The following is an 8,793-nucleotide window of genomic DNA, read 5'->3' as shown; positions in this document are numbered from 1 at the left end:
GATGGCAGTTATTCATGATTTGAGAGTAAATGTGTGGCTATTTTGATGGGAGGGCATCACAGCCAAGCCTAATATTGTCTTTACCTGATGCTGACACATAAACTGCAGCAGGAGTCAAGATAGAAAATAGGAGCAGAAACCATGGCTACAATCCCCACGCCACCTTCCTAACTGGGGATACTGAGGATAATTTTGCACCTACAGAGCTTCAGTCAAATTCCACAAACTCAGAATGGAGATCAAACCTGGAATTTTCCTGATTTGTATAATACAGCTTAATCACTGTATGAACTTCCTACCTTATCTGGGAAGCGTTATTTTCCATTTATATCATAAAAAAAAAAGACTGGCTCTGAACCTTTCAAGGTAAGAGGAAAGCCTACATAAAACTGGCCTGGTGCTGGAGGCCACTAAATCAAGCATTGAGCTGGATCTCATAAGCTAAAGACGGTTAAATGAATCATACATTTATCTTTAGTTCTGCCGGTGCATTTTAGATATTTTCTGAAAAGTACTTGATTCTAATGTTGAACCTTCAGTTTTTTTAAATGAGATGAATTTTGATTGCGTAAAGTGTACACGAGATAACTCCGTTTTATAGCCATCATGGAAGAGATTCGCAGAAGTGCCAGGCTGGATGGCTGACGTGCCACTGTCAATCAGAACTTGGTATTGGTGCAGCAGCTGGTGTTGTGAATCAGGCCGGCAAAAAGCAACTGCTACGATCCGGCTATTTCACAACACCAGGGTTGCATCATACCACTGTCTTCAATGCAAGATCTACCTTGTACCATGCGACAGATGGGTAAGTGAAAATCACTATTTCCTATTTAGGCAATTGGGCGATTTCTTTTCTTAAAAGAAAAACTGGCAGCACGTTTATTGACTGTAAAGAGACACAATGAACCCCTCCGTTAGGGAGCAGTAGGTCACAATTTCAAGGCTGTGATTATCCATCTCCGATTTATTAAGTGTTGAGCAGAACCAGGTTTCCTATACCTGGTGGGAAAAATTGGAGAGTTGTTGTAGGGTATTTATTGGTCTCTTTTCAGTTTGGTGAAAAGCCACAGAGCTGAAGTAGACAAGGTAGGGAAAGGCCAGCAGCACCTGATCAGCTAAAGTACAATGGAGCGTAGATGGAAACCCATAAAATGATGAGCGCTTTGAGCAATGTTTTTGAAATTTGTTGCAAGGGTCTTTGACCTGAGAGGATGTTCAGGAATACAAGATCATTTTCATTGGATCAAGTAATTGATGTGCCTGCAATTGTCCTGTTTATTTGAAAATCTTTTGAGTGCCCATTTCTTTCTGTTCCATTTTCACCTCCTCTGCCCCTCTTGTAAAAACCTGAATGAGCTGGAATTGAATTTGTGACTTTTAATGAGTTAGTAAGAAAATATCCATCCCTCTGGTGAGAGAAATGTTTCCGTCTCACTGCACTCGCAGCACCTTCCCCCATAATGCAGCAAAAATCTTCCTTCATCTCTAAGATTTATTTCGACCTAAATATTCAAGTTATAAGCTTGAAATCATGTGGTAGACTGTTCAAATTTGTTTAAAGTAGGCTGTGCCATCCTGTTTTTGAAAGCTGATTCTCCTTTCTAGTTTAAACATATGCAATAGTAAAGATTTTTATGAAAGTGCAGAACTGCAAGTGTTTTACCATACCAAATATTACCCGATAGAAAAATTGTGTACCAAAAATGTGAAATTGACCCCTTTATAATGAAAATGAAAGATATATATTTAATCAAATGCTACAAATAAATTCTTCACGTAAGAATCTTAAACACCTGAAAATGTATGTTTGGTAAAGTATCACTGACTACTATAGAGATGGTGAAAGTTGGTGATAGCACTGCACTGTAACAGGCCAACCTGATTGATTTTTCACTAACATGAAACAATTATTCTTCAACAGCACCTTCCAAACCTGTGACCTCTAAAACCTAGAAGGACCAGAGTAGCAGGTGCATGGGAACACCACAACCTGCAAGTTCTCCAAGTCACACACCTTCGTCGCTGGGTCAAAATCCAGGAACTCCCTGCCTAACAGCACTGTGGGTGAACCTATACCACAAGAACTTCAGTGGTTCACAAATGTTACACCGCGTTGCAAACATTACACTGCTTTTCGAGAAAGGGGGAGAGAAAACAGGGAACTATAGGTCAGTTATCCTAATATCAGTCATTGGGAAAATGCTGGTATCTATTAATAAGGAAGTCTTAATGCACTTGGAAAAGGACAGTATGGTTAAAACAAATCAACATGGTTTTACTAAAGGGAAATCCTGTATGACAAATAGTTTTTTGAGGATGTAACTAGTAGGGTAGATAAAGGAGAGCCAGTAGATGTAGTATACCTGGATTTCCAAAAGGCATTCGATAAGATGCAACACAAGGTTAATAGGCAAGCTAAGGGCTTATGGAGTTGGAGCTGATTTTTTTATTCATTCATGGGATGTGGGCCAGGGTTGGCCTTCCGGCTTGATGGTAATGGTAGAGTGTGGGATATGCCGTGCCATGAGGTTACAGATTGTGGTTGAGTCCAATTCTGCTGCTGCTGATGGCCCACAGAGTCTCATGGATGCCCAGTTTTGCATTGCTAGATCTGTTCATAATCTATCCCATTTAGCATGGTGATAGTGCCACACGCCGATGGATGGTATCCTCAATGTGAAGGGGGGGGGGGACTTCGTCTCCACAAGGACTGTGTGGTGGTCACTCCTACCAATACTGTCATGGACAGATGCATCTGTCAGCAGATTGGTGAGGATGAGGTCAAGTATGTTTTTCCCTCTTGGTTCCGTCACCACCTGCCGCATACCCAGTCTAGCAGCTATGTCCTTTAGAAGTTGGCCAGCTCAGTCTGTAGTGGTGCTACTGAGCCACTCTTAGTGATGGACATTGAAGTCCCCCACCCAGTGTACATTCTGTGCCCTTGCCACCCTCAGTGCTTCCTCCAAGTGGTGTTCAAAATGGAGGAGTACTGACTCATCAGCTGAGGGAGAGCGATAGATGATCAGCAGGAGATTTCTTTGTCCATGTTTGACCTAATGCCATGAGACTTCATGGGGGCTGGAGTCGATGTTGAGGATTTCCAGGGCAATTCATCCCGACTGTATACCGCTGTGCTGCCGCCTCTGCTGGGTCTGTCCTACCAGTGGGACAGGACGTGCCCGGGGATGGTGATGGCAGGGTCTGGGACATTGTAAGGTATGATTCCGTGGCGATGACTATGTCAGGCTGTTGCTTGACTAGTCTGTGGGACAGCTCTCCATACTTTGGCACAAGCACCCAGATGTTCGTAAGGAGGGCTTTGCAGCGTCGACAGGGCTGGGTTTGCCTTTGTCATTTCCGGTGCCTAGGTTGATGCCAGGTGGTCCGTCCGGTTTCATTCTTTAGTGACTTCGTAGCGGTTAGATACAACTGAGTGCTAGGCCATTTCAGAGGGCATTTTAAGAGTCAACCACATTGCTGTGGGTCTGGTGTCACATGTAGGCCAGACCAGGTAAGGACAGCAGATTTCCTTCCCTAAAGGACATTAGTGAAACTGATGGGGTTTTTACAACAATCGGCAATGGTTCTATGGCCATCATTAGATTTAAACTCATGTCTCCAGAGCAATACCCTGGGTCTCTGGGTTACTAGTCCAGTGACAATACCACGACGCCATTGCCTCCCCACTTTATTACCATATTAGCATGGATAGAGGATTGGTTAACAGACAGGAGGCAAAGAGTGGGCATAAACGGGGCATTTTCAAATTAGCAGGCAGTAAATAGTGGAGTGCAACAAGAATCAGTGTTGGGGCCTCAGCTATTTACAATCTATATTAATGACTTGGATGAAGCGACAGATTAATGTATCTAAATTTGTTGATACAAAAATAGGTGGAAAGTTAAGCTGTGGGGAGGACACAGGCTGCAAAGAGATATAGACAGGTTAAGTGAGTGGACAACAAGATGGCAGATGGAGTATAATGTAGGGAAGTGCGAAGTTATTCACTTTGGTCGTAAGAATAAAAAGCAGAATATTTTTTAATGTGTGTAAAACTTGTAAGTGTTCAAAGAGACTTGGGTGTGCATGTACAAGGAACGCAGGAATTTAGCGTGCAGGTACAGCAAGCAATGTTAACGATTTGAACGTAAATGTAGAGGGCATGATCAAGAAGTTTGTAGGTGACACAAAGATTGGCCGTGTGGTTGATAGCAAGGAGGATAGCTGTATGCTGCAGGAAGATATCCATGAACTGGTCTGGTGGACAGAAAGGTGGCAAATGAATTTCAACCTGGAGAAGTGTGAGGTGATAAATTTGGAGAGGTCAAACAAGGCAAAGGAATACACAATTAATGGCAGAATTGTGGCAGATAATGGCAGAGAGGCATAGAGGAAGTGAGGGACCTTGGAGTGCATGTCCACAGATCCCTGAAGGTAGCAGGATGGGTCGAGAAGGTGGTTAAGGAAGCATATGGAATCCTTTCCTTTATTAGCTGAGTTATAGAATATAAGAGCCGGGAGGTTATGCTGGAACTATAAATCATTGGTTAGGTCACAACTTGAGTAGTGTGTGCAGTTCTGGTCACCTCATTGCAGAAAGGATGTAATTACCCTAGAGAGGGTACGGAGGAGATTTACGAGGATGTTGCCAGGACTGGAAAAATACAGCAGTGAGGAAAGATTTGATAGGCTGGGGTTGTTCTCCTTGGAACAGAGAAGGCTGAGGGGCGATCTGATTGAAATGTACAAAATTGTGAGGGGCCTGGATAGAGTGGCTGAGAAGGGCCTGTTTACCTTAGCAGAGAGGTCAGTGCCTAGGGGGGTATCGATTTAAAGTGATTGATAGAAAGATTAGAGGGGAGAGGAGGAAAAGTTTTTTTTTCACCCAGAGGGTTGTGGGGGTCTAGAACACACTGTCCAAAAGATTAGTAGAGGCACAAACTCTCATCACTGAGAAGGTGTCTCGATATGCACCTCAAGTGCCGTAACCTGCAGGGCGAGGGACTAAACGCTCAAAGATGGATAAGGCTGGATGGCTTGTTTTTGGTCGACACAGCCACAATGGGCCAAGTGGCCATTTTCTGTGCCGTAAACTTTGATTAGGAAGGCAAATGGCATGTTGGTCTTTATGCAAGGGGATTGGAGTACAGGGAAAGAGAAGCTACAATTGTACGGGGTTTTGGTGAGACCAGATTTGGAGTACTGTATGCAGGTTTGGTCTCTATATTTAAGAAATTATATACTTGCATTGGAGATGGTACAGTAAAGGTTCACTAAATTGGTCCCTGGGATGAGGGGGTTGCCCTGTGATGAGAGGCTGAGTAGATTGGGCCTATATTCTCTGGAGTTTACAAGAATGAGGGGTGATCTCATTGAAATATAAGACTGAAGGAGCTGGATCAGGTTGACACTGAGAGATTGTTTCCGCTGATTGAGAAAACATGGGGGCACAGTATCAGGATAAGGGGCCAATCATTTAGGATTGAGATGAGAAATTACTTCACTCAAAGGTTGTGAATCTTTGGAATTCTCTACCCCAGAGGGTTGTGGATGCTCCGTTGTTGAATACATTTAAGGCTGGGATACAGATTTTTGGTGTCACAAGAAATCGAGGGATATGGAAGCAGGTGGGAAAGGGGAATTTTAGCCTAAGATCAGCTGTGATCATATTGAATGGCAGAGCAGACGCGATGGACCCTATGGGAAGGTGGTGGGGTAGCGGTATTGTCACTGGGTACTACCAGGGTATTACTCTGGGAACATGGGTTCGAATCCCACCACAGCAGAAGGTGGAATTTGAATTCAATTAATAAATAAATCTGGTATTAAAAGCTAGCCTAATGATGGCCATGAAACCATTGTCGATTTGTTGTAAAAGTCCATCTGGTTCAATAATGTCCTTTAGGGAAGGAAATCTGCTGTCCTTACCTGGTCTGGCCTACATGTGACTCCAGACCCACAGCAATGTGGTTGATTCTTGCATGCCCTCTGAAATGGCTTAGCAAGCCACTCAGTTGTATCTAACCGCTACAAAGGTAATAGAAAGGAATGAAACCGGATGGACCACCCGGCATCGACCTAGACACCGGAAACGACTATGGCAAACGCAGCCCTGTCGACCCTGCAAAGTCGTTCTCACTAACATCTGGGGGCTTGTGCCAAAATTGGGAGAGCTGTCCCACAGACTAGTCAAGCAACAGCCTGACATGGTCATACCTACCGGTAGGACAGACACAGCAGAGGTAGTGGCACAGTGGTATACTGTAGGGAGGGAGTTGCCCTGGGAGTCCTCAACATCGACTCTGGACCACATGAAGTCTCATGGCATCAAGTCAAACATGGGCAAGGAAACCTGCTGATTATCACCTACCACCCTCCCTCAGCTGATGACTCAGTACTCCTTCATGTTGAACAGCACTTGGAGGAAGCACTGAGGGTGGCAAGGGCACAGAATGTACTCTGGATGGGGGACTTCAATATCCATCACAAAGAGTGGTGCGGTAGCAGCACTACTGACTGAGCTGGCTGAGTCCTAAAGGACATAACTGCTAGACTATGTGGCAGGTGGTGAGGGAACCAACAAGAGGGAAAAACATACTTGACCTCATCCGCGTCAATCTGCCTGCCACAGATGCATCTGTCCATGACAGTATTGGTAGGAGTGACCACTGCACAGTCCTTGTGGAGACAAATTCCTGCCTTCACATTGAGGGATACCATCCATCGTGTTGAGTGGCACTATCACCGTGCTAAATGGGATAGATTTCGAACAGATCGGGGAATGCAAAACTGGGCATCCATGAGGTGCTGTGGGCCATCAGCAGCAGCAGAATTGTACTCGACCTTAATCTGTGACCTCATGGCCCAGCATGTTCCCCACTCTCAATACCATCAAGCTGGGAGACCAACCCTCGTTCAATGAAGAGTGCCAGAAACATGACAGGAGCAGCACCAGCCATACCTGAAAATGAGGTGTCACCCTATTGAAGCTGCAACAGAGGACTACTGGGTAAGCAGCATGCGATAGACAGAGCTAAATGATCCCATAACCAACGGATCAAATCTAAGCCATGAATGGTGGTGGACAATTAAACAACTAACTGGAGGAGGTGGCTCCACAAATATCCCCATCCTCATTGACCAGAAACGGAACTGGAGTAGCCATCTAAATACCGTGGCTACAAGAGCAGGTTCGAGGCTAGGAATCCTGCGGTGAGTAACTCATCTCCTGACTCCCAAAGCCTATTCATCTGCAAGGCATAAGTCAGGAGTGTGATGGAATACTCTCCACTTGCCTGGATGGGTGCAGCTCCAACAACACTCAAGAAGCCCGACACCATCCAGGACAAAGCAGCCCGCTTGAATGGTATCTCATCCACAAACATTCACTCCCTCCACCACCGCCGCACGGTGGCAGCAGTGTGTACCGTATAAAAGATGCACTGCAGCAACGCACCAAGGATCCTTGGACAGCACCTTCCAAATCTGTGACCTATACCAACTAGAAGGATAAGGGCAGCAAATGCATGGGAACACCACCACCTGCAATTTCCCCTCTAAGTCACACACTATCATAACTTGGAACTATATCGCCGTTCCTTCACTGTTGCTGGGTCAAAATCCTGGAACTCCCTTCCTAACAGCACTGGGTGTACCTACCCCACATGGACTGCAGCGATTCAAGAAGGCAGCTCACCATCACCTTCTCCAGGGCAATTAGGGATGGGCAATAAATGCTGGCCTAGCCACCAATGCCCACATCCCATGAATGAATAGGAAAAAAAAGGGTCTACTGCTCCTATTTCTTGTGTTCCAGAAGGTTACTCACCACCTTATCGAAGGCAATTAGGAATTGGAAATAAATGCTGGCCTTGCAAGCAATGTCCACATCCCAAGAATGAAGTTAATTTATTTTCTCATTTAAATTATACTTGGTTGAATGATTAGCTATCAAATAAAATTGAATGGTTTGTGTTAATCTTGTAGTTATTTTGGGGGGTTGCAAGAGGTAAATTTCAATGCTTCATAAGTATTTAAGTTTTTTTTGTTTCACTAGGTCCAGTTGAGGAAAAAAACAGACTACATTTTTAAAATGAAATATTATTGACTTAACATTGGTGACGTAGACATGAAGGAAATAGATGCCCATATAATCAGTTCCCTGGAAATATTACAACTGCTTCATTACTTAATTACTATAACCCTTGAATATGAAATTCAAAAACCCTGCAGCATTGAATGCACAAAAGCAGTTAACCCTGACTTCACAAAGGCAAACTGCACAGGTTACAGGGTTTGTTTTCACATTGTTTCCATGTAAATCGAATGTAATTCAGTACTTATATTGTAGTTCTTGTGTTTATCTCTCCTAACTGGCTGTCCAGAGTGGGTTGAAAGTACTTAAACTGGTAAAAAAAAAGTCAGCCTTTAGATAAGCAACACCGAGAAATCATTTCAATAAAACAATCCACCCAAGATCAAGTACATGTTTGTGAAAATAGTAAATGTGAATCCAATCAGCCACTCAACCTGAAATTTTAAATTTTAATCTTTTTCTTCCTGCTTTATACATTCTTTATTTGTCACAAAGGTTGTCTGTTCATCCTGTTTGATTTGAAGAAACATAACTGAAATACATTTAATATCTGGAATCTTAATTTTCTTAATATCTGGGTTAATTGAGATGTTGTAATTTTAATTCTTTGAAAAAAAAAGTGGGGGAACAGTATAGTCCAGCATCCGATACTTGCTTGATTGGCCATGAGTGTTAAGCTATTCACGGGAAATTGGGTG

General features: G+C 43.7%; 1 long non-coding RNA gene across 1 annotated transcript; it reads left to right on the top strand.

The window, feature by feature from the left end:
- The first annotated feature begins 761 nt into the window (after positions 1–761).
- On the top strand, positions 762–8,519 carry LOC137379013 (uncharacterized). The gene is made up of 3 exons (XR_010976720.1): positions 762–805; positions 1,922–2,168; positions 8,057–8,519. It is a non-coding gene; the product is annotated as an uncharacterized lncRNA (long non-coding RNA).
- The last annotated feature ends 274 nt before the right edge of the window (positions 8,520–8,793 follow it).

The sequence above is a fragment of the Heterodontus francisci genome, chromosome 17 (genome assembly GCF_036365525.1).
Source record: "Heterodontus francisci isolate sHetFra1 chromosome 17, sHetFra1.hap1, whole genome shotgun sequence".
NCBI classification, from domain to species: Eukaryota; Metazoa; Chordata; class Chondrichthyes; order Heterodontiformes; family Heterodontidae; genus Heterodontus; species Heterodontus francisci.
Note: the sequence above shows the minus strand (reverse complement) of the source record. Positions and strands in the feature narration are given on the sequence as shown.